The 27046-nt window shown below is 39.5% G+C and overlaps 1 long non-coding RNA gene across 1 annotated transcript; it reads right to left on the reverse strand.

Annotated features, from left to right (window-relative positions):
* Positions 1-1518: 1518 nt before the first annotated feature.
* LOC137197868 (uncharacterized) lies at positions 1519-27046 on the reverse strand. The gene is made up of 5 exons (XR_010931526.1): positions 21320-27046; positions 20295-20404; positions 2935-3035; positions 1827-1965; positions 1519-1730 (listed from the first exon to the last, which is right to left on the reverse strand). It is a non-coding gene; the product is annotated as an uncharacterized lncRNA (long non-coding RNA).

Consider the following 27046-nt stretch of genomic DNA (forward strand, 5'->3'; position numbering starts at 1 on the left):
GCAAATGATGGGGAATAGATTTCTGCTACTCAACATGTCCATGCAAGGTATCTGATTTAAGGTTGTGTTCAGACCATTTTGTTGCATACAGCCCCAGGCTCTTGTCAGGTTTGTCTGCATCTGCATGTGTCATATGGTTCAAGAAAGAACTATAATGTAAGGCAGGAAGACAGGAAGCAGGAGTGATGTGTTGCATTAAACTGGCAAGCAAATGATCAATAATAGATGAAACTAAACAAAAACTTGCTAAAGGGGAGCTTCTCAAAATCCCCAGTGATTTTCATTGTTAGAACATCCTGTCCTTGAATGACCAGTGATCCTGTCTGTACATATTGTTCTGGATTTTAATGGTTTCGACTGTACAGTTCATATGGGAAAGAAGTTCTGAGTTGGCATATTGGGAAAATGTAAAGAGGAGCTTGATATTGATGAGCAGGTAAAGCAGATGGTTTATGAGACACTGGAAAAAGAAAAGAGGAATGGCTTTCTGGCCAATTTAAAAGCTACTTATGTGGTATATATGAGATAATAGGAGCTTAATTATTTTTTTTATTTGCAAGAAGCCCTCTCTGTCACTCCAAATCAAGCATCTGTCTCTTTGAGGAACACAAGCCAGGTTCAGGTCTCACTTTCATGCCATGCAGACTTCTAAAATCTACAAACCTGATGGCGCTCTGTATTCAAATGTAAAACATGGATACAGTATTCATTCTAATTCAAAGATCATGTTTCTAAAGCATAAGTTGAGCCATGTAGTTTACAAACTTTTAAAGGGATCCCCTCGCTTTCAATATTTTCTTTTGCATCATCTTTGTTTACTCATTTACCATGTTTCTCTCTTTACATAGCACAGAGTATGTCATTTCAGCATTTTCTCCTCTACTACTGCAATTAAAAGTGAGCTATGAAACCAACGAACTTTTAGCAAGATTAAAGATCGTTGATGTTCGCAAAGCATTACAAAGCGTCCCAGAGGATGTCAGATGTACAAATATGGCACATCTTGATAACGGTATTGAAGCTGACACAAGTTATAGTTTTTATTTCTGGTATTATATTAAATACAAAACTAATGTTGAAGTTTAAAGGAAGTTATCTCTTATATTGTTCATTGTATAGTTAGTGTACTAAACTTAATCTAAACACAAGAAAGCTGCTGTTTGCTCTGCCGCTTGGAGAAGGCAGTAAGTTTTAAGCTACAGGGACTAATGCGGGCTTGATGCAGAGACACTGAAGTCACCACCATGTAAGACCAGCCATTAACTCCACATTTAACCATGAAATGAAAACTCAACAGGAGGCAACAGTTTATTGCAGGTCAGTATGCCCATGCTCTCCCTCTCCCATTCCTCTTTCTTGCTTCGACTCTCTCGGGCTCCTCGTTGAGAGGATTTATATAAATGTTTTACTTGGGCAAGTAAATCCTGCAGTGAGGAATGTCAAAACAGGATAGTGTCCACACAATTTTTCACTGTGACAGACACATATACCCAATATATACTGCATATATCAACATACACAAGTAAAATCACTGAAAATATGTATACACCCTATACATAAAATATATCAAGACACACAAGCACAGACATGAAGATGTGTACTGTGAAAATACATACTCACACAACATCCCATGCTCTCCTTCTCATTCTGATTGACAATATTCCAGCCCAAACCCCTGTAGATATCATTTGCAGGTTCATGTGCCCATGCTGTCAACTTTCAGGGTTTGCCTGAAACAAGAAATGAGATGGGCGTCAACAGCAAAAAAACAACTCTGTATACTCAGGGCAGCACTCTATCTGCCAACCCAGGCCTTGGCAACACACCTCTGCTCTAAGATGGCAGCACCAACCCTGTGGTGCAGCAGGGTTCCCTGTGTGAAACCTGATCAGACCTTTTCTCCATGTTGTGCTGTGTGACAGGACACCCTCGACTTTGAGGTTAGGCCAGTTTTTCCACCTTAGCCTGAGGAAGAGAGAGAGAAAGACTGTCGCTTGTATGACCAATATAGTGGTATTTTAAGTATTAATTAATTATTAACTATTTTAAGTATCTAGTATTTAGTAAGTAAGTATTTAGTAAGCTTAATCCTAATATTAGAATGCTAACATGCTAACAATGTAAATTCTCACATGTTTAGCAGGTATAATGTTCACCATCTTATCATAGCGTGCTAGCATACTAACATTCACTAAATAGAACTAAACACAAAGTATAGCTACGGCTGATAAGAATGTCATTAGTTTTTTAGGTATTTGGTCATGAACTAAATTACAATGTTGATCTGATGATGGTAATAGAGGACAAGTCAGTGGATCACCAAAGTTATTAAAATGAATTCTGAGGGGATCATGAATGTGTATACCAAATTTCATGGCTGTCTGTCCAATAGTTAAGTTTCACTATAAAAAACTGTCGACCTCATGACGTCAATAGAGGAAAAGTCAGGAATCACCAAAATCATTAGCTAGTTCATCTGGTAGATGTTGAGATAATTCACCAGACAAGCGAAATGTTTGACCTGCTGGTGGCCCAAGAGGAAAGGTCAGGGGATCACCAATGTCACTAGAATTCATCCTCTGGGGACCATGAATGATTGCTCAAACTTTTACCACAATCCATCCAGTAGTTGTTGTGATATTTCAAGTGGTGGATCGACTGACCATCAGACCAACAGTTGTGTAAATTACATTTTCTGAAGACGTAGGTCAAGAATCACTCTTGACTGCACGGCAGCCAACATGTGTGTGTGGATTTTTTTTTTTCTTTTTTAACTTCACTCCAAATGCACATACAAATCTCACTTTCAGTGGAATCCAAGTGACACACTCTCAACTCAGGCCTGACAGCCATGCCTTAAAGCAGACAAAAGCAATCCATGTCTACTTAAAAGAGTATTCTGTTGACTGTGCTGCCACTATACTGCTTGGTCACCTCTTTCACTTGGCCTTCCATGAATGAGGGGAGACTTGACAATATCCATCTCTTCATGCATTAATGGTGCTAGTGCTGCTTGGCAAGACACTCAGCTTCCCCTGTAAAACAACAAATTAAAAAAACATAAAAAAAAAACCTTGCCTCTAATGGTAAGTGTATTCAACTTTAGAAATGTCTATTATACCATCAGTGTAGCTATACACTTACTTCCCTAATTACTCCTTTTTCTGGCATTTTTGTTTTTCATTTAATCCATTAATTACCGAGGCCTTGCCCAGAAAGTGGCTAATGCTATCTAAGTACGAGCATGTCAACACATTCACTGCTGGCTGGACCATATAGTCTGTGTGAGCCAGACTACTTATTAGTGATGTTCGGCAGAATCTGAAAGTTTAATGGATTGTTGTGAATGTCCTTGCCAGGCTTTTTAAAGTGCTTGTGTTAATTTTTTCATATGCATCCACTTGTTTGGGATGTACAGAGGAGTCCATCATGAAAATCTATTCATTTTCATTATGATTCAAAACTTACTTTCATTTTTCTTTCTGATATAAGCCTCGTTGATGACATATTTGGTTAAAAAAGTAATGTGTGGCCATGGCATATTCATGTGTAGAGACAAGCCTGAGGCCCTGACTTAGTAATGTGTGAGAACAACATCAGCATGTTACATGTGGTAAGAACATTAGTATGACATGGCCTTACTTGTCCTTTCCATATTATGCATGACAGTGTTATGCATGACAGTACCGTATTGTATCTACTTAGGTAGTGGTCTGGCACCCCAATATCCCTCTGACATGCTTGTGAGCTATGAATCAGCTAGACTCCTCAGGTCATCTGGAACAGGATGTCTGGTTATTCCCTGGGTCTCCACGAAAATTGGTGAAGCTGATTTTAGCTTTTATGCTCCAAGCCGCTGGAACATCCTACCCAATCATGTCTTTAAAAAACTAAAAACTAAACTGAAAACATTCCTTTTTAGCTGCGCTTTTCTGTAGTCTGGTTTGCTGGTCTTAATTATTTTATTTTATTTTATTCCTACTTTTTCAATGGTTTTAACTCACATGTCATATTTTTTACTGGTCAATTGCTGGTCTTCATTATTATTAGATTTAATTTATTTTAGTCCTATTTCTTAATGGTTTTTAATTCACATGTATTATTTTATGTGTTTGTTTTAATTGTGTTGACTTATGTCTAATGTTTTATCTTGTACATTATCCACATACTTTTTGTGGCTGTAGCTTCGGTGGTAGCTCACGCTCTGTGAAGCACATTGTGCTTCCATCTGGAATGAAATGTGCTATATAAATAAAGTTTTGCCTGCTTGCTTACTTTGGCCTATAACCGCTGTGGCATAAAAGATTGCCTGTGTGCTGAGTCAGATACCTGTGACTTCTCCTTCACACCAGTACTGCAAAAGCACAGCTGCTCTGTGTTTGGTCAATGAGAAATGAAGAATAATATTTTAGGACATTTTCAATAAACCTTTCCATCCTTTTGATCTTTTGTTGTGATTGCAGCCATTGCTTTTGTTGTTATAAATTTTAGGTTGGTGAGTGTGGGTTTTTTTTTTATCAGTTTGTCAGATGAGACTATATAAGCAAGTCAAGAGGTAGCAGTATCTGGTAAGGATATTGTGTCTTTTCTATAGATAGTCTTGACTATCTATAGATAGTCTTTACTATAGAAACCCTGTACACACAATGCAAAATTTGAGAGTCGACTACCTGAACAGACACCATTCAGATAGAATAGACTTTCTGTCAGCCATGAACACACCGTAAAGACACAGAGCATTGGGTACAGTCAGTGTTTTTTGACCTGTGACATATTTTGTGCTGTGCAGGTCTGCACTCGTCTCCTTGACCACAAGCAGTAAGTTGAACTGACTAGTATTAAGGCATCTACAAAACTCAGCCAACATTGTTATTAAAAATGAATGACTGTCTACTCTGCAAGCACTTTTGCAAGATTCCCACAAGTGTGTATGTACTGTATGCACAAAGCAGTATTTAATGTCTACTGTGTAGACCTTTTGTAACAGAGACAATTCTGATGAACTGATTCTAGATTAAGATGCTGTTAACTGTCCTCAAAAGTTTTGTTTTGGTGTCTGACATTTTCTTCTAAATTTCTTAATAAATGTTCCTGTGGTGATAACCAAAGAGGAAGAATAATAATAATGTACTAACAGACGTGCTCCTTAAAGAGCGTGGGAATGAAGACACTGATAGTGAGAGGGAGCTTCAGCAGAAGCCCTCTCATGGGTTTTAAGGTCAGCAGCAGCAAACAACATCTGTTGTTGAGAGCACACACACAGCCACCAAAAGCTCAACACACCAAGGATCTTTTAAGGACATTATTACTATTTTTCTATTTTTTGTGGTGTGTGTGTCCATGTGTGGGGTTCAAGAAATAAAAACTCATTTCTGTTCTGTCTAGATGCTTCCTTTTTTTAATTTCTTTTGGTGGTTCAATCATCTGATTTGCTTTTTATCCCAAATATTTACTGCAATTTTTGCATTTTTTTGTGAAACAGAACACAAATGTTTTATGTGTGTGTATTTAGGTTTCTCTACCCAGATTTCACAGCTTATGTAATATATTTCATCAGAGATTCTAAAAAAGAATCTTTCAGTTTGAAAGGATGCTACACAAATGAGTTTTCCAACTGCAAAATGTGTTTGTGATCATATTCTAAACAGGTTTTTGTTACCATCTTACCAATTTGCTATTAAACACAATAACCCAGTCATAAGAGAATAAACAGTGTAGCATTCATAACAGCTGTTTAAGTGACAAGTATAACTTCAAGTGTTTTATTCTATTGCTGTAACAAACAAATGTTTTTTTGTTGTTTTCTTTAGTGCAAAGCAATTATCCAAGGTTATCAGACAAGAAAGACCAACCATGTCCTCATGTCACACTTAATTGTACTCACTAGTCTTCATATCTGTAATGCTAATGTGTTTATATGAATCTGTGCAGTTCTGTTTCCATTGTGTGTGCATTTGACCTTTTCTGCTCATTTTATTTATTTATTTATTTTCATTCTTTTTTTTTTTTCTTCCTATCACCTCCTGCACTGAAGACCTACACCATCCTGCCAAAGGCACCACTCCAGGGGGCTGAACTGTTGGCTCTCAGCAGTGGTGGGCAAGTGCTTTTTCATTTTTCACAGTTTTACTGTATTTTTGTTCAAAATGGAATCACAGAACATTTTGTGCTTTATTGAACTTTATACTTCCAATATCTTGCTTCCAGACAGATGTGTGCATTGAGGTAATTTCAGACAGACAAACAAGTAAAGGTTTAAATCACTTACATTATTTGAGTCCTTTGTACATCACAGTTTAGTGGTGCAGATAATGCAAGAAATTCAAATGAAATAAGAAAAAAAACAAGATTCATTTTTCAGGTAAGATCAGCGACTCCAAGCATAGTGAAATATTAAATCTGTGATGTATAATTGATCCATCGCTCTATTAAATACATTTTTTGCCTTGTAAAATCCCATTAGTGCACACCAGGTCTTGAGTTTTGTAATGCTAGTCATGCCCTAGTTCGATGTTCTCCTTGGTCTGAATATTTGGCATCCTCAGACTCAATACAAAGTTGATCACATATAGTAACACATGCTTTCAGTCAAATGGCAGGAATTTGATGCCAGAATTCCACGTGTTGATAATCCTCACTTTGAGAAAAGAATGCATAATTTAACATGATACCTAACTCCAGATTCCCCAGAGCTAGGTATTCTATTAGGGCAACCACTTTCATGAATCTAATTACTTTACCTCTAGACTTATATTGTCCTTAACAGATTCAGAATGTTCCTCAAGCAAAACCTCCTTCCCATCAGTCTTTATTGTGTTTCCTGACTGCCCCTCATTCTTCTTGTCAACAGTGTGCTACTGAAAGCCTATCCTAAGGCTCTCAGAATAGGCGAGGCTTATGCAGTGTGATGAGACTTGTTTTTCATACTATGTTGGCCAGTAAACAAAATGAAACATTTATGAGAGTTTTATGCATGGCATCAGAAGGACCACCGTCTGTGGCTGGATCTGGGATATAATTTGCCTCTCCCTACCCGGTCTGACCCCCTCCTGCTGTGGGCGCTGGGCTAAAAGCAGTGCTGCCTTGTTAGCTCACTGCAAGAGGAGGCAGCAGGTCACTACGGCTGACAACATACCTTTGAACTTGTATACCCATTCTCTCTCTCTCTCTTTATTTTCGATCCCTGCTTTTACAGCCACATTTCATCCTCTAATTTATCCATTTATCTTTTCTCTGTGGTAGTCATGGCTGCTACTCAAATGGTAGCTACAATTATGACTGTGCAATCACAATCTAGTATGTTCCAACATCCAACATGTAAACAAAACAAAAATGTAAAGTCCCAGTGAAATGATCTGTCCGACGGTCGTAAACCACTTAATTTAGCTACTTAACTCCGCAACTGATACCACCAACCTCAGTCAAAGTGGCTGAGGAGAGTTTCTGTTTTTTGGGTACTGCTCCTCTGAGTCCAACCTGTTCCAATCCACCCTCCTCTGTTGGGCCAAAGTTGATACAGAGCCATCAATTCCATTAAGCACTGGCCTGATACACGAAACTAAATCTCCCCTTTAGAACAGGTCTCTGAACCCGATAAGAGCTGGCAAGGAAATAGACTGAGTTGTAATTCATGATATGTCACCGTCTCAAAGTTTCCCTGCCCACCTTCTCCCCATAGATAACTCCAGACAGTTCTACTTTGTGACTTAATTACAGACTGTGGTAAGTCTGAGATAAAGTCATCTTTTACAGGGGGATTTAGTTTGTCCTAGACTAAAAGCACAAAAATAGGAAGGCTGAGCAGATATTGAATGTAACTATTGATTTCTTCAATTGTTCTAATAAAAACTACACAACCACCTTCTATGTTATTTCCTTGATGATTTCCTTGGTTTCCCATCCACTAACCTAATAAAGAATGTGGCTCATGTTCTCACAATACCAAATAGAGACAATTCTCTGTCTTAATTAGCATCTGCTTTTGTGAAGAGGAGTGTGTTTGCCAATATGCAGATGCCCTCCTGCCAGTATACACTGGTGTATAATCACACATGACCTTGTTCTGTATGAGTTCAAAAGATGTTGAACAGCGAAGAAAAGTGGAACACCTTATATTACTGGCAGACAAAGACCCACAGGAGGTTAGCCAGCTCAACTTTTCATATATAACAAAACTGAGCACACCCCTGTGCAATATCACTAAAATGTTAAATGATTCAAAATAGTATCATCTTACAATAATTGTAGTATTTTTAGGGTAAAGTGTAGGTATTTGGTTTTATTTATAATTAAAAACAAACAGGTTAGAAAGATTACATTGAAAATACAGGTCTCAAAGTACAACCTCAGTGCAACAATGAGTACACCTGTGACCACTGAAACAAAAGTGAGAAAAACTGTGACTTCCAATTCAGACTAATTGCTTGAACAAGGTTATAAAACAGCCTGCGAACGCCACAACTTTCTCAGTTTTGGCCTGGGTTGTGTCTCATGCAACATGGCTCCACATGGTAAGGAATTGCCTGAACAAGACAGAAAACCAGATTGCGAGATTTCATAAAGATGGGAGATGATACAAGATCATCAATAGGCTACTAAAGATAAGCCAAAACACAGTTGTAGCGGTGGTTAGGAGGTACAGGAGGAACCATACGACCGATAACAGGTGCAGTGGCCATCCTCGAAAAATTATGGCACTCACAATTCGCTATTTATGCAAACTTGCATTGAAAAACAGACAGGCAAGTTCTTCTGACTTGGCACAAGGATTATCTGTGGAAATTGGTGTTTCAGTGACTGCTCAGACAGTGTGAAGGACATTGCATGGAGTCAAACTCTACGGGCAACGTCCAAGAAGAGAACCATTGCTTACAAAATGGCACAAAACTGCCAGATTAAACTTTGCCAAAGAACATGAATAAGAAGCCTGATGAATACTGGCAGCACATTCTTTGGTCAGATGTAACCAAAATAAATTTGCTTGGATCAGATGGGGTCCAGCATGTTTGGTGTGGACCTGGCCAGGACTACCACAGTGACTGCACAGTGCCGACTGTGAAACGTGGAGATGGGAGTGTGCTGATATAGGGCTGCATGAGTGCAAAAGTTGTAGGGGTGATGACATTTATAGATGGCACTATGATTGCAGGTTTGTATACCCAAATACTGCATAAAAAGATGACTCCAACAGAGCAAAAATCACACAAGAGTTTTTAAAGAAGTAAAAGTGAAAACTATGAATCCAATACAACAACTTTGAGTATTTTAAAGCGTAAGGTAGAGAAACAAAATCCCTCCAGCAAAGAGCAACTGAAAAGGATAATCTGTGAAGAATGGCAGAACATCTTTTCACAGATTTGTTCTAGACTCATTCCATGCCCAGGAGGATTGAATCCATCATCAAAAATAAAGGTGGGCATACAAAATATTAAAAAATAAAGGAATGAAGTCTCACCAATGAAGGGTGTGCTGACTTTTGTTGCAGCTCATTCTTAAATATGGACCTTTCATTATGGTTTAATCAGTAAAAAAAAACCTTTTTTTGAAATGAATTGGCTTAACTCTTCTTGGGTTTTGTCTAAAAACAAAATAATTGTATTAAATGGACAGGATTTGTGATCATTTAACATTTTAGTGATACTGACCCAGGGTGAGTTTTGTTATATACAGTACTGTATGTCTGATTAAGACATCTCAGAAACCTTTAGAAGCTCAACATGCTAACATCAGCATGTTAATATGGTCACAATTACAATGCTAACACGCAGATGCTAGGTAGATATAATACCATCACCACAATCTTAGTTTCATGAGTTAGCATGCTAACATTTGCCAACTAGCACAGGTGAGGCTAATGAGAATGTCATTTATTTTGCAGGTATTGGTCATAAACCCAACTATATGGAAAGAAAAAATTTGGCCTGATGATGGCGCTAAATGACATGTTAAGGAATCACCAATGTTATTACAATCTTGAGGGGGACATGGACATCTGTACCAAATTTCATGGCAGTCCATCCAGCAGTTGACAATACATTTCAAGACAGGGTATCACCAGACTCTTTGGTAGACATCTGAGGGACCATGAAAGTGCAAAATTTTGTGGTAGTCCATCAAGCAGATGTTGAGATATTTCACAGGATAAGTGAAAACCTTTACCTTCTGCTGACCCTGAATTTACTGTAAAGTAAGGAGATCACTGAAGCATGTAATGGATTCATCCATTTGGATATCTACACCAAATTTCATGCCAATCCAGCCACATGGTGGCGCTAGGGGAAAAGCCAGATATCAGCAAAGTGAGTATGGTTTATCCTCTTGGGATCATGAATGCCTGTAAAAAATTTCGTGGCAATCCATCCAAATGTTGTTGATATTTCAGTCTGGACCAATGTGGCTAAAATGGGTCCATTGCTGAAATAACCACAACATAGAAGAGACATGCAAAAAAGAGAGAAAACACAGGTGAAACAAAAAGTAGTAAAATCCAGATCAAGAGCAAATCCAGATGCTGTCCTTGGAAATAAAATTTGTTACTTAAGAGGAAACTGCGGTAGTTTTCAACCTGCACCCTATTTGCCCATCTTTTTGTGTCTATGCCACTAATGGGGACAACAGACTAATGGGGACAAAGTATTGAGTGAGAGTGCTGCAGCTGGCAGCCGCCAAATGGGCAATTGTGTCCCGTCAATCTACACCCACTAAAAGTGCTTGTTTTTGCCACTGACAGGCTCAGGTTGTTATTATAAGTATCTGACAACATTATGGAAAGGACCATAGAGAGACATAAAACTTTTTCCGTTACCTTTTTTTTTGCTCTGGTCTATTTTTTATTGTGTCTAACCATGTCTCACTCAGGGAGAAGCCTCATTCTGAAATCTCGTGAGAGTTGTGTTGTTGAAATCAGCTAAATATTCAGCCATGACTTTGAAAATCTTTTGGATAACACTAAGCTACACTTTCTGTACTCCAACACAACAAACTCCTCCTGGCACTCCTCTCTCCAATTCTGTCATGACTAAATATGAACTTCAAAAATTGTTGTCCCCATTAGTCACTTAGACACAAAAAGATGAGAAAATAGAGTCCAGGTTGAAAAATATCAAAGTTTCCCTTTAACTGATCCTTACTTTATAAAGATGGATAAAGGAATCAATTCAGTCAGGGTAGAGTTTGGGCTGGGCATCAGCTGCTAAATCAAGAAGATTCACTAGGTTTAGCTCTGGAAAAAAAGTCCCAAATGGCCCAAATAATTCATACTGAAATTAGGGTGCTGCCTAACTTAAGCATGAAAAACCTCTCTTTGAATGTAAAGCACTTTGCTATATCTTAAATGTTCAGTTCTTTTATCCTCTAAAGAGTTTCTGAGCAGTGATACACCAATGAAAGCCATGGCATCATTAAAAATAGGAATAATATTATATTCTGACTGTATATACCAACTAAAATGATTTCCTCTGTGTTCTTGGATACATTTATCCAAAAGAGCAATTTCCTCCTTACCGTAATTGGTGAAAAAGATCAGAAAGAAAGACTCCAGCAATAGCAAACACACACTCCAGGAGGTTGATCATATTGAAACAAATACACAAGATTGCAAGAGTCTGACTACCAGAACTGCTTTTTTCTCTCCCACAAATAAAAAGCATTCCTTTTGTCTTATGGAAAGGCTACAGTCCAATGAAATGATTATTGTTTGCATGAATACACTGGGAGTTGAAAACTTTAGAGTGGAAATGCTGTGTTTGTGTGATATTATCTTTCAAGGTTTGCTGTCAGTCTCTAGATGCGATCAGAGAGGGAGAAAAAAGTTGGAGCTGGATGTGGAACACAGTGTTCCCAGCGCACACTACAGAAACATATTTGATATTATAGTTGTTGGAGCTTGTGTACAGATTGGCCTGTTGGACAGACAAAATGTGCTACCGCAGAATTTAAATTTAGAAGGATGCTTTTATAACTTCATTCACTGTATAGGCCCCTCATCTTGTTATTCACTTTGAAAAGCTTGTGTTAATGATGTCATCTTTATGTATTACTTGATCGAAAGGAAAGTTCACTAAAACCTTAGATCTGGTTCTTATGTTCTGGCAAGAAACCAGATGAAAATACAAAGAGCAAATACTGCCACAAGTGTCTGCTTCCAGCAGCTCATTATATCAGTAATTATGTCAGTAAACAAGTTCATGTTTGGATGAAAATGGACAGAAAATAAACAGTGTCCAAGTCCGCTGAATCTTATCCCTCAACAGCATCAGCTTGCATTTGGAGTTTTGGGTCAGACATACTTTCCCAGCCCCTTTTTGCAGATGGTGATTAAATCTTTAATTGTCAAGGGGAGGCAGGACTGCAGTGCAGGGAGAGGAAAAACTGGCAAACAGATTTTTAATTATGGACCACTAAATTAAGATACCCAGATTCAGTCTCGTATCTCTGCTGATCTATTCCTCTCTTACCCTCTCTCTATTCCTCTCTCTCTCTCTCTCTCTCTCTCTCTCTCTCTCTCTCTCTGCCTCTCCCCACCCCAATGCCCCCTGGCTCTGATTGTATCACTCATTCACAGAGATCATCAGTCATTTCCAGTCACCGTACAACATGGCCGCATATCATAACAGCCCAGGAATGAGAGAGGGAGGGACAGAGAGATAGAGAGAGAGGAAAATGGAAAATGGCGAGGAGAGGAGAGTCTTCCAAAACCTGAAGAATAATTAAGGTTGCTAGTCAAGCAACACTCCCAGTGTTTCTTCAGAAAGATGTTTAAAAGCTGGATCACTTACAGTACGAACAAGACATGTCGTTTAAAAGTATACACAGGACGTTTGTTAAAATAATTCTAATTATACATTCAGCAAATTCGTGTATGCATGGCTCGTTTTTGTTATCACTCATTATGGAAGGAAGGAGTCATTCTAATACACTGGACACCATGCTTCAGTTGTTTAATAGTCCTTGAACGCAAATTAAGACTTTTGAGTTTGAAATGTGACACAAGGCAGAATACCAGTGTGAATATGGAGTGTTTAAAAAAACATGTGAACATCTTTTATGCCTCACTCAGCCCCACAGGCTCAAAATGATTACTGGATATCAAATTGCTCTCAACATGTCTAAAATCTGTTGCCTGAACAGACACAACAATTGTGCGAAAAGTGTCCAATCAGGGTGCCATGTCTGAACATTAACATTCGGTATCAACATACAACGTTAGAATCCATCAAAACAGACTCCATTTATTACACACACACACACACACACACACACACACACACACACAAAGACATCAAGCAGAAAATCAAGACCTTTCTGGTATCGTCTTTTTCTAGTGAGTGATGGATTTAATTCGATATTTAGGTGGTAGGTGATAAAGACTGGTTATAATTTGGTGCTGTGCAGTAGTAGTAAACATATACAGCAGTAGGATTTGATATGTTAAACAATTTATGTAAAACAATTTTAAAATTCTTTTAAAAAGAAAGCTGGCATTATGTTGCTTCTTCTAAAACAAAGTTATGAATGGTTGCTTTGTTTCCCAGCTTAATCATGTTATCACACTCTATTTCATTAATTCCACATAAAGCTTGATCCTTAAATTTCTGTGTACAGTAACGAAAGAGAGACATTTGTATTAGTACATCTTGAGCTATATGTCTAGGTAAACTAGAAATACCGCCTCGCGGTTGTATGCCTCCACCAACCAGTTAAGTTGCAGTTTACATCTATGTCTGCCCAGACTCATATAATATTTGTAGTGATGCCTTTGAAGGAATTTAATCAAATCACCGCAGTTTCAAGGTGGGAACCCAAGATTAGCGTCACCAATTCAGTATCTGACCAAATGTGAAACATGGTCACAATCTCTCCTTCTGTTCCTGAGTTATGGCATTGAATAATGGCCAGAAGTGTTTTTGCAGAATATTATGATGTCACAGTGAAGTTAACCTTTGACCTTTTGGATATAAAATGTCATCACTTAATCATTTTATCCTGTTAGACATTTGTGTGAAACTTTGTCATAATTAGCGTAGGTCACACTGACCTTGACCTTTGACCACCAAATTCTAATCAGTACATCCTTGACTACAAGTGGACGTTTGTGCCAGATGTAATGAAATTCCCTCCAGTTTGTGCCAAATTTGAAGAAATTCCCCCAAGGTGTTCCTGAGATATCGCGTTCATGAGAATGGAATGGACGGATAGACGGATGGGCAACCCGGAAACAATAAAACCTCCGGCCATAGCTGTCATCAGCACGGAGGCATAAAAATATACAGTAGCTTGTTGCTATTACAGTAGTAATTCTTGAAACTAAAACAGCTTAATTTTCTAATTTTAAAATATATGGTTGTGTCAACACCACAAAGAAAAAATTCCCCAAATCCACTGTTTTGTTTTAAGCTGCCAAGGAGGGTGAACCTTGGCGAGCAGAGTGAAATGTTGTTTTAAACAGGCAGAGTGAGGACAGCCTGCCACAGAGTTTGGGTCATCAGTGTGGTCATTAAGCAGACTGTAATGGGCCATGAGAGAGGCTGCTCTGCTCTCGCATCGAGCTGGCCGACCTGTGGATCGCACTGCCATTATCAGCCGATGGATCGCACCATTATGCCCTTGATGGAGGGGAACTCTGAGTATGTCTGGAGGAGGCCGAAAACGGTCACAGTATGCTGCAAATTTGCAGAGAGGGCACACTCATGTACATATGCAGACACACACATTTAAATGTATTATATATACATCCATATTACAAGGTTTTGCATATATTCATAAGTCTAGATTTAGTGAAATTTACACAGACAAGCTCGGACAATTCTAGATCTTTTACTTTTTTGTAGAAATGGTGACATCCAGCATCAGCCCCTGTCTCCTCTTCAGTTGTACTGTTTTGCTCTGCACCTGTGTTGTTCAATGAATTCACTTCAGTTCTTTTACTGTTGTTGTATTTCACAAAGAAAAGCTAAAGGTCATGGACATCTGCATGCAGCAGGGAAAGTCAAACGTGAGGGATCACACAGAAGAACGAGACAAAGATGGTAAGGGAGAGAATGACAGAAATGCATTCACCACTACAAACGCTAATCACAGTAAATGTCAACCCAGCCACTCACTCCTGCCATTCCTTCCTTATTTATTTCATTTCCTGCCACAGACTTGTCTGTCCGGGTGACTTCCTGACAAAATGAAATGTGTTTCTTTTGTCTAGATGCCTAATGAGGCAGCTTTCATAAAAAGAGAAGGAATAAAAAAAGAAATTCCTAGCTATAAGATTGTCTTGGGAAAAGAAATAGACCAGCAACTCTTATCTGTGGCAGTCTTGTATTCCAGTATTCACCATCTGCTCATTATTTCTTCACTCTATCCACTCTGTGGTAGTTGAAATATCATGTCCTAGGACAGAGCACACATAGGTTTTCATTTTTTATCTAAATAAACTGAATCCAGATCACTTTCTTCAATGAGATATTCATATAGGATTAACAAAAAGTGATGTTTTTCTGTAGACATAGCCTGAAAAACCTCCGTCCAAAAACATCACCAAACACCCTCTCATCCCTTGAAGTTATCCCACATCTATTCGTCCAAGTTTTTGATGGCCAAGTATGTAGCCAGCAGACATTGCAACTCTCATTAATCTTAGAGTGACTTTCCTGGTGGGAGTTTGGGAATTGTAGCCTGTTATGTCTCTCTCCACATCTAGTGAGTGCTCAGTCCTGCTGCCAGCAGTGGTCCGAAGAAGCAAAGAGGAGGCCAGTCTCGATGGAGAGGGACGTGGGCAGCATAAGCCCACAGCAGCTCTAGGACAACACTCACACAGCGCAGCAGTTGGCCAGACAAACTGTGCTGAGAGTCAAACTCACTCAGCTGGCTTGTGGACCTCACTGATATTTAAAGCCTGTGTGAGAGACAGCACATTTGGTGGGGAGATGATGCGGGCAGGGGTTAACTTTCTTCATAATTCAGAATATCAAAAGATAGTTGATTTCACAGTTAGGGATTATTTCTTGTCATTTCATCCTACCCTCCCTCATGCAATCTGCTTCATCTGTTTTCCTCTTTGTCTCTTATTAAGCTTTCACAAAGCGCACACAAATGTCTTATTTGCCTGCCAACCAATCAGAGCAGGAGGTCTGGACATGCCACTAATTGTGGTCATTTGGCCAACTCTTCTGGTTGCCAATAGAAATGAGGTTAGTATGGTAAATTTGCATGGTGCATAACACCATCCAATAAACAGGGATCTTAAAATGTTGCCAGAGTTCAACATTTACATGAAATTATTTCTTATGACCCGTTTTCTCATATCTTGTTATTTTTCTAAGGTAAAGCCATTTTGCAAACTTTCCATTGATAGAAAATAAATAAATAAATAAATGCATTATATTTTACATACACTAATGATAATGGACTCAACATTTGATTTATTTTCACAAACCTACAATCTGCTTCTTAGAATTCAATTAAACTAAAACAAAATACAATCAACTGTCCGCATTCATGTTAAGACCAAAATTCATCATGCATGCTTTTTTAGTATTCAGTCAAAGTGATTGATCTGCATGTCAGCAGTAGAGGCATGCTAAGGTGAAATGGTATTTTTACAGTGCAGTCCCACCATGCCCTGTATCCTGACCTTTTGTCCAATTCATCAATTACTCCCCTGTTTTTTAAACTCGTTTATACTGACCGCAGGAAAAAAATAGATACGACATACTGTAACTCAGTGCATGCACATACAAACACACAGTGTTGCACACAGGTTCTGTATAGCCGCACACACCAACACATTCTTACACAAAATGATTAATGATCAGGCTTGAGTAGGTTCACTCCTCTATAGGCTGGACTGATCTCCCCCGTGTGACTAGAGTACTTTATTGCAAACACACTTAAACATTCACGTGGACATTTGTAATGATGCAAATCATCAAAAATGCTCACGTTGTACTCAAAATGTTCGACTTACTCTAGTGTTAAACCTGGTTGAATAACTTGAACTCTTATTTTAACATTACTCGACAGCAGTGAGCAACAGGTGGCATATAAAAAGATAATCTGACAGACCATATTTTGAGCATAAGCATGTCCTGTTCTTAAATTTTAATAAATGTACTAAAATATTGCATCATTATCCTAAAAACACATTTGCCTTATGCACGGGTGAGCAAACATTTAACATGCTGTCATTCCCCTGGGCGTCAATAAAGACGTGAGCTGTTCACATCTAACCAATAGCACGGTGACACATCTTCATCATCAGCCTATCATAATGCAGCTGTCTTTTTAAATATGTTTTCTCCCTCTCTGCCTTAGTGTTTTCATGGTGCCGTTTTGCGTGCCCCACCACCTCCCCATCACCGCCTAGTCTTTGCAGTTTCATCAGTGCATCACTTCATCAACCTCATCTACCTTATAAGTCTCAGCCACCACCACCACCAGTGTCCGGACTCCATGGGGGGATTTATCTCACTACTGCTCAGGACTGATGTCCTTCGATTCAAAATCTCCCTGTCGAGTCTAAGCACCAAAGACTTGTGACAACACTTAATCATCAATATCATCTGTATAATAAACAATTCTTTTTGCTTCATTCACTTGTCTCTCCTGATTGAAATGTCTATACACTGAATATGAAGCTAAAGCCAGGAGACTTATAGCTTAAACCACCCCCATAAACCACAATGTGTTGTTTCTGAACTGTGGTTTTAATACAGTTCAAACAAACCAGATGTAACATGTCAATTAATAATCATCCATCCAGCCATACATCCATTTTCCGCCATTTATCCGGGACCAGGTCATGGTGGCATCAGACTGAGTAAGGAAACTCAGACATCCTTCTACCCGGCAATGCCCTCCAGCTCCTCCTGGGGGATCCCAAGGTGTTCCCAGGCCAGGAGAGATATATAATCCCTCCAGCGTGTTCTGGGTCTGCCCTGGGGTGTCGTACCAGTCGGACATGCCCGGAACACCTCCAGAGGGAGGCGTCCAGTAGGCATCCTAACCAGGTGCCCAAACTACCTTAGCTGGCTCCTTTTAATGCAAAGGAGCAGCGGCTCTACTCTAAGCTCCTCGCGGATGTCCGAGTTCCTCACCCTATCTTTAAGTCTGAGCCCAGACACTCTCTGGAGGAAACTCATTTCGGCCGATCAATTAAGTTAGATCTTTTTTACCTTTGGTCAGAGCCAGGCTAGCAGTTTCCCCCTGCTTCAGGTGTTTATGCTAAGCTAAGCTAACAATCTGCTGGCTCCAGCTTCATATTTAGCATACAGACAGGATAGTGGTATCATTCTTCTTATCTTACTCTATGCAAGAAAGCAAATAATTCTCCAAATTGTCAATATATTGCTTTGATTGTAGGTTGAAAGGAGAAACTAATTTTACAAATACTTGTAAATTAATTTTACAAGAAAAGAACACTGTTATATACATTTTACACATTGATATACATTTTTTCTGTTTAAAGCTTTGTTTTAATTCTGTCTGTATCTCTCTACCTCCCAGTACTCCCTGATGCCTGTAGTACAAGAACAACTTGTAACAAATGACCCTCTTAGACAGGAGATGTCTGGCATAAAATTATTTATACAGATGTCCTCTGTGATAACATGGCAGCATCTTTGTCCCTCGCTCTCCAGAATGCCTACATGGCTCCCAAAGCATAGAACACACCTCAATTCATCACCTAAGTGAGGGAAATTGCATTGCATACATGTCAAATTCCCGGAAGGTGTACAGAAAGTGAATCAAAAGACTGATAAATGCAAATACTAAGATGTGAACTACCATGCAGTATATTATGTCAGTTATGAAGAAGAATGGATTCAAAAACACAGTATACTGAGGTCAGTTGTGGAATGCCAGACAGCCTTTTCACACCTCTCCTTGTAGAGTTCATCATTATACAACATTCAGATCCATCAAGCTTGCTACTATTGAGTAAACCCTTTTCTCAGAATGGACATTTAGCTATGGAATTAACTTCTATTTTGATGCATCGCTTTGACCCTTGGCAGAGAGGGTGAGTGTGATTTGTGTACTACGTGTACTACTAGGCCATTGCTCTTATACTGTAATACAAACATGACAATGAATAGCTAAATTAAGACCACTTATTGTACATGTAAATACAGATATAGAGAAATCCATGGCAGCTTGCCATGACATACCCATATTCTATAGTGAACCTTTGGAAAGTCTCAGCAAGAAAGCCATTAACTGAGCTATGATGCTTGTCACCCCGCATTTGATCAATGCTTGGATTTTAAAGCCTCTTTTAAAATGTCACATCTACTTAATATCACATTATTCACCAGATAGAGTCCAGGCTTTTAAGGTTTTTCATGCCTTGTATAGTGGTAGAAATTCCTTCTCTCATGAAAATACCGGGGCAAATGTCACCTGAATGGTCATTTGTATATTGAACATCAAGGAGTTCATGCCATTTTAAATGTCCTTTTCACGTGTTATGTGAATGAGAGTAAATCTGCATTTTTGTCTTGAGGTTTATATCCAGGAAAATTACATTTCAGCTTGCAAATTGTTTGCGTAACATTGCAGGAAAAAAATTAACCCCAGCCACTTATTCAGCTAAAAATGTGCAGGACATGCTACATAACACACAGTGTTACAATAGTGTGAAAAAAAGCACACAAACATGGCATTGAGCCCTTATTTGCTGCTCTTATTTTATCCTCCTCCAAGTACAGCACATGAAACTAGACAGCTTAACACTAGAGGGCTCACATGTATTGCCATACAGTGGAGGTCCTCTTTGTTGGGGTGGGTGTTTGAAATCTCCTGCCATCACACAGATGACTGTCCAGTGTATTATTGATTATGCTTTATTGTGTCAAAACATCCCTTTAATAGATGCAGACAAAGATCTACTAAGTAGATGGAATATAGGGTCTGGATTTATAAGCAACACTGTGCATACTGAGGCGGAGGAATTTTCAGAAATTTAGATGAATTTAGAAGGATGGGGAGAAAGGAGGGAGAAAGGAGGGAGAAAGGGGGCAGGGGGCATTTTAAGATTGGTATTAGTGTGTGCGTATGTGTGTGTGTGTGTCTGTGCATGAGAGACTGTGTGACTATGTCTGTGTGTGCATTCCTGTGTTTCCTGATGTTCAAGTCTTGTAAAGTTTGTTTTCGTGTGCACGCTCTATCACACCGTCGAGTCAATCCTACATGGCAGCAGCGCACGTGTAAGCCTTAACAAACCGAGCAGCTGGTCTCCCCTGTGGGAGTCATTAGCAGTGAAGCTCATCCTTTTGTCACACACTCCAGTGTCTGTCCCTCACCTCTCAGCCCATCCTCGGGGCCCATCATGTTCCCTTGCACACCTGGCTTTACTTCCTTCTTCTCGCCGACTTCAAGGCTCCTCTGGCTGGCTGCTCCCATAGACACTGAGCTAGATAAATAGAAAGAGGAGGAGAGAAGGTGAATGAGCAAGATAGAGACAGGGTTGAATAAAAAAAACATAGATAGGGAAGGGGCAGACGGAGGGAATGAGGTCTGTCAGCTCTCCACAACCTACTATCAAAGTCCTGGAGGACACGTCCCACCCCCCATACCTCTCCTTGTACAGTTACTGTGGAGACAAAGAGAGCTCACTTTCCTCCTCTGCACCGGTTCCCATGTTATTTCCTTGAGTCCCTTGTCTCCCTCATCCGTCCATACAGCTGTCCTAGCCTGACTGCCTGCCTGCCTTCGCCCGCTGCCACTCTGCAGTCATGCCACAGGGAGAGTCGGTTATATGAAAGCCTCCTCTTTTCCCCTAATCTCAGCATGGCAGAGAGGCTGGAGCTGGCTTTGCTTCAGATACACAGACCCCCACTCGCTTGCCTGTGCCCAGAAAAATCTCTGCTCATACTTACTACTGACAGTATGCCAACGCACGCTCCACACCAGCCCAACAAGCCCCAACGCTTGTCTCCTTTGTGGCTCAGCTTTGACCCTACTCAACCTTGCGTGTGCTTATTAAGATGTAAATTCAAATTGTTAGTCTGGACTGCTATCAGTGTTTGTGAAATGCATTGGGGTACTAAGAGGTGGATTGAAGAGAAGATAGGGAGTAAGCAGGATTTAGGGATGAGTGCTGTTCCAGGAATTCAATAGTTCTCCAATGGAGGTGTCCCCTGACTCATCTATATCAGGCAGAAAATGAAGTGTAATTGATCCCTGGGGTGGGTGGTTCAAGAGAAAAGAATACATCTTTCCTGTCAGCTAGCTGACTTGGAAATGCTGTTGCCATGGCCCTGAATTGAGGAAAATTAACTTGATTTCTTGGCTTGTTGTATACTGTATCTGTACTGTATCTACTCACTTGGGATGGTTTAGGATTCTTCCCAGAGGACCAAGGCCATCCCTCACTGGATCCGAACAGAGACAGCGCTGATTGGGAATGAACTCCCCTTATAGATTTTCGCTCCAAATAAAGTGGCTCATTCCCTCCGAATGGCCATGACCCCAACACAATTAACCTGGCAATTTGTCACTTTCAAGGGCATCCACTGGGAGTTTGGGGAAATTGGCCAACTCGTCATCATCCTTCATTCCCTGATCGGTAATGGAAGAGAGGAGAGATGATAGACATGATTTACCATATCCTATACTATACATTACCTCTCTCTCCTCATCCCCTCCTCTCTTTTCCTTCCACTCATTCTTCATCCCGCTTCTCAAAATTATCTCCACATTTTGCTTAGATATGTTTACTCCATCATATGCAGGTGTCACTCATCACTACACTGATGTCTGAGTCCTAAGTCACATCTTTTACTTAAGAATCACTGTATACCCTCCTTTACTAGCCTGTTAATCACTACTGCAATGACTGCATGTGGAAGCAAAGCAGTGTGGGTCCTCCCAACTGGATGAATGAAAATACCATTGATTTCCTATGGAGGCACAGTGCCAGGCCCAGTGCACAGGCACACAGGGTAGATCAGGTGTTAATGAATATCAATGTTAATCTAATGAAGGAGCAGAAAAAAGAAGGGAAGAAAAGCAAGCTAGAAGCAGACTGTGGAGCGAGATGAGCTTTCAAAAGTTACTTGAGTTAAAATACTGTAAAATTAAACATACACTAAAAAGAGTTTATTCTTTTAATCTCAATGTAGAAGTTATTAGTTAAAAGACCAAAGTTATTGTCAAAGTATTATTATAATAAACAAATTTCCACTAGTGTAGGAGGTTTTTAATGTAATGTAACTTGTTATCTTTCACAGTCCTAATAACAAACCATAGTTTTCCTTGGCAACTATTCCTTTAGACAAACACAGAGGAGCTTTTACTTTATCACAGCCATTCTTGTTTGGCCTTATCCCTCTATATAGGAGCGATTATCAGGGCGACAGGGTGAAGCCTGTCGTCTCAACACACAACAGGTCAAAGCAGACTGTCCTCCCCTTGCTCTGCAACCATTGTTAATTCTCTCTTATTTTACACCATTGATCTCCTGCCTCCCAGCCCAAACATCCAGCTCTTTGTGGAGCTGTTAAGCTGCTCCACTACCGGACTTTCTGCCCTCTTGTTGCAAGCCTGATATTGATCCCCAGCTCCCTCTGAACTGCCGACTGGGGGGGGGAAAAAGAAGCAAAGGTGAGGTACTTGGTACAAAGAATGAAGAGACTGTCCTCCCAAGAAAAACAAGAGCATCAGGTGTTTTCACAAATACCCTAAAATGACATATGTTTATGTTCAAGAAACAAAGCCCTCTAGTGGCCATAGTATGACTCTTGTCCACAGGGAGCAAAGCAGGAAGTAGAGTGACTTTATTATAGGAATGACAAAATAAACAGAAAGATGATGTTGGGGTAGAGGGATAGGTCAAGAAAACACTGGACTATGAGAGACTGCTATTTGTTTCCTGTTTTCTACTGACAGTCAACTACAGCGTCTTTTAACCATGACCGTAATTGGTCCCTAACCAAGTGGTTATTATTATTGTAACCATGATGACAAAGGTCCCCTAACTTTAAAAAAGTAGCAATTTCAACCGAAACCATTATGTTTCCCCACACTTAATCAACTACTTATTTTAACCCAAACCATGATTATTCCCTACCATAAACAGGTTGCTTTTGTGCCTAAACCAAACCAAAACTTAACCATAGCAGTGTAAGGTCAGAAAACAGTCTACTTTTTGAAACAGCCATGTCTCCCTGTTTCCCTTGGAGGACTTGTTTAGAATGAAACAATAATTCTAATGATATAATGAAGAACACTAGTGTCATTTACAGTTATAGTCAATTTATCTCTGTCCACATTCACAGTTCCTTTGATTATTTTGTAATCCATGCTCTATTGTGTCCAATTGCTTTTTTTTTTTTTTTTTTTTTAATGTACAACATTGTTAAATCTACTATCAAATAACTGCTGGCCTAGCAAAGACCCCCCAAACAAGAATACATGGATGTGACATTTTTTGATGACATCTGACCCAATTTTCTAATAAGTCCGCCAAACTTTGCTCCATGGTGCTATGGTGTTCAAAAACTCTGCAGGGTACCTTTAATTTTCTCCCAGCCTTAGAGATGAATTCAACAATATGAATTTGGCTGGCAGTGCCTCTTCATCCTTGACTTCTTTTTAAAGCTTTGGAAACAAGTTAGCTGGATTTTGTGGATTTTGAGAATTTGTTTGTGAAGCTGCTCTTTTCAAGACTTAACCTTCATGCTCAATTTTCTTGTCCTCATTTTATTCATCTTCAGCCCTATAAGTACAACATTTACAACACCTAGACAATAGGCACAAACTAATAAATAATTGGATAAACAATAAACACTACTATTAAACAAAGCTGCCCTTTTACAGACTATAAAGGAGACAAGCAAGTCTTTGTGGGAGTCAGAAACCCCAGGGAGCCATCCATCCCCTCACCCATCCCTTTTTTTTACCTGCTTATTAAGCTCAAAGCTGCCCACACATCATTCTGCAAGGTCCTCCAGCTCCTCCTAGGAGACAACCAAGCACTTCCAGGTCAGCTGCAAGGTGTCCTCTCTCCAGTGTGTCCTGGGCCTGCCCTGGGATCTCAGTGGGGAGCCTTAATTACTATCTCATTTAGCTTCTCTCACTGTAGAGGTGTAACAACTCAGTGCCCAATAGGGGTGGGCTGATCACATCATAGGTTGAGCAGAAACCATAAAATTAACACCCCAACTAATGTAACATGTGTTATTTTTTCTAGGTGGCAGAAAAAGCGCATACTGCTGCTAAAGGTAGCTATGTAATTTTGGCTGCTTGTATGCCTACATGTAAAAGTTTATTTACTGTAAATGTATTAATTTACAAATGGTTTTATCTGAACATGTCTGCATTGCAAGAAGATGAGTAAAAACATCATAGTATTACAGTAGATAACAAGAAAAAACATATGGTCATCAGTTTGAAGCAGTATCTACAGGCACAATTTGTAATATATTACTACTAAGGGCCCTATTTTAACTGTGTAACTGACAAGCACAGTGTGGTACGTTTTGGGTGCACAGACAGTGTTGGCATCTCCATGTGCACCTGGTATTTTGGTTCATGTATGTGCAGCAGTGCAAAGTACAGAAAGGCTGTGTGAAAGTGAATATTGATCAGCAGGTGTGGTGATTATTAAATACTCTCACAGCCAGTCACATCACCGCTCTCAAAGCTCTGTAACAGCTGAGCCAATCACACTTAAGCAGGATAACGACAGCTCAACAAACCTCAACAAACAGAAAGCTTTTCTTCAGGAATTGTCTGGACAGTTCAGAGCACCATGACATGAACACACATGACCACAAATCTGCAGCAAAAGACAGATGGAGTAGGGTTTTTTTTCATCGGTTAATTACTATAAAAGTAATAGCAATAAAAAATATATATATTTGGTGAAGCCTTTTATATGATTGCATCTGACCGATGCTATTTCAGCCATAATTTTAATGTATCTCACCTCGGAAACGGTCCCATAGTTTAGTAATTAATGTTACACAACAGTGTTTGCACCGTAATGTGTTTCAAAAATAAAATCTGAGATGCTACTTTTGCTAAAAAGAAAGTTGGAAAAGAGACTATGATGAGTCCTGCTAACCTGACGTCTCCTTCATAAAAAGGAAGAACATCAAGTTATAACAGATCTGTCTGATGTGTGCAGAGTGTGGTTATTCTGTAGCAGCCTGGCATCATCAGGTGTTTTAATGAAATGAACAGACTTGCGCAACAGCACTGTGCTCTGGCGCAGCATTTCTCTAATGAGAGGCTGCGGATTTATCAACATATCAGTCCTGCTGCCTTCAGATGCTGCAGGGATTTAATGAACTAAAGAAGAGGCTTTTCATACAGTGTAAAGCAGCTGTGGACAACGGATAGGCTACTGTAAGAATCACCCACATTCATTTATAGATCAACAGATGAACTAACTTTCCTGCTGCAACCATATTAAATCTTATTTTCTGTGATGATTTTGGTTGGAGAGTGTTTAATTGAAATAACTTGCTCTAGTGAAAGAATAATACAATAAAGTAAACTAAATGTTAGTATGCTACAGCACACTAAAATGTACTTGTGTCAAGACTATTAAATAGTGTACATAAAGTGCACTAAAATGGAATAACACCTAAATGGTATTAGTAGTAGTAGTGGTTATAGTAGTAAGTTATACAAAGTTTCAGGCAGCTTGGCAGTTTCAGGGATAGTGCGGAGGAAGAGACAGAGACATGCAATGAAGGTCCCTGGCTGGAATTGAACCAGGGACGCCTGTATCCAAGTTATGTTAAGTTACTGCTGATGCAAACCCAACATTTCCTGCTTTACTGCTTCAAATTAAAAGCTTTTAAATGACTAAATAATGAGAGACTTTTATTGTGAAGAATTTACAGGAAATTAATGTGTTCCTGTCTGTGGGAGCACTGCTGGTCATTGTGCATCCATGAAAATAGGGCCCTAGGAGTCTAGAGCCATGCTAGTGGCTCTGTGAGGCTGCACAGTGAGCTATGACAATGACAATTCTAACATAGCAGGTAGTCTAATGTTTACCATATTATCATGATCTAAGTTTAGCATGCTAGCATGTTAACATTTGTTATTTAGCACTGAACACAAAGAACAGCTGAGGCTGATGGAAATGTCATCAGTTTTTCTTTTTTTTTTTCTTTTGTTGATAAACCAAAGTATTGGACAATCACTTTTTGTGCTACATGAAAGGTTGAGGGTAACCAAAGTCAACAGGCTCCATCCTCAGTGGACTGTTAATGTAATTTCATGGCAACCCAGCCAATATTTGTTGAAATATTTTAGTCTGAACATTGAGTGGTGGAAAGACAGACTGGCATTGCAGAGACACTGCTAGAGTGGCTGAAAACAACACTGACTCTGCTATAGCTGTCAAATTAACTGACAGATATTTTAATACAGTGACTCACACCAGCCAAAAACTGAACCCCACACATACAGGATTAATGTGAGTTGCCTATCACAGTGGAAAATGTTCAGTCAGGAACCAGTCCTTGAAAGCAATCTAACAAAATGGTATCAGTATCAAAGCCTACACTGACATCTAACATAATCAAAATGCAGCACACACATCTACTGCTAAAAGAAGGTTGTCGGTCATTTTGAAGAGGGCAGACTCTGCGCTATCAAGTGCCCTAAAACCAGATTAGAATTCCTCAAAGATATTACTTTGACTCAGAACAGACTGTAATTAGGTTGAGACAACTTCTTCTAAAATCTTGGGTAAAAAATGTTAGTTTAGAGATCAACCCAGACTGTGCAGAAGACAATAGGTCCAGCCTCAGTACGGATAAGGTTAGCAGGTGTTATTCTGAGAGGCACCACAGAATTGTTGGTTTATAGAGATGGGAACCAGCTACTACTTCCTGATATATCAGCCTTGAATCCTTCATACTGTGGGATATTTCTTACATACACTCATACTGTATTTAGCACAGTAGCAGTTTGTGCTGCAAATCTTTGTTTGCTGTGAAGCTATAGTTCCCAAAGCAGCACAACTTTGACTCAATGAACTATAAGCACCAGCTTGGCACACTACAGGTAACAGCCTCCCTCAGTGCTTTCT

The sequence above is a fragment of the Thunnus thynnus genome, chromosome 15 (assembly GCF_963924715.1).
Source record: "Thunnus thynnus chromosome 15, fThuThy2.1, whole genome shotgun sequence".
Lineage (NCBI taxonomy): Eukaryota > Metazoa > Chordata > Actinopteri > Scombriformes > Scombridae > Thunnus > Thunnus thynnus.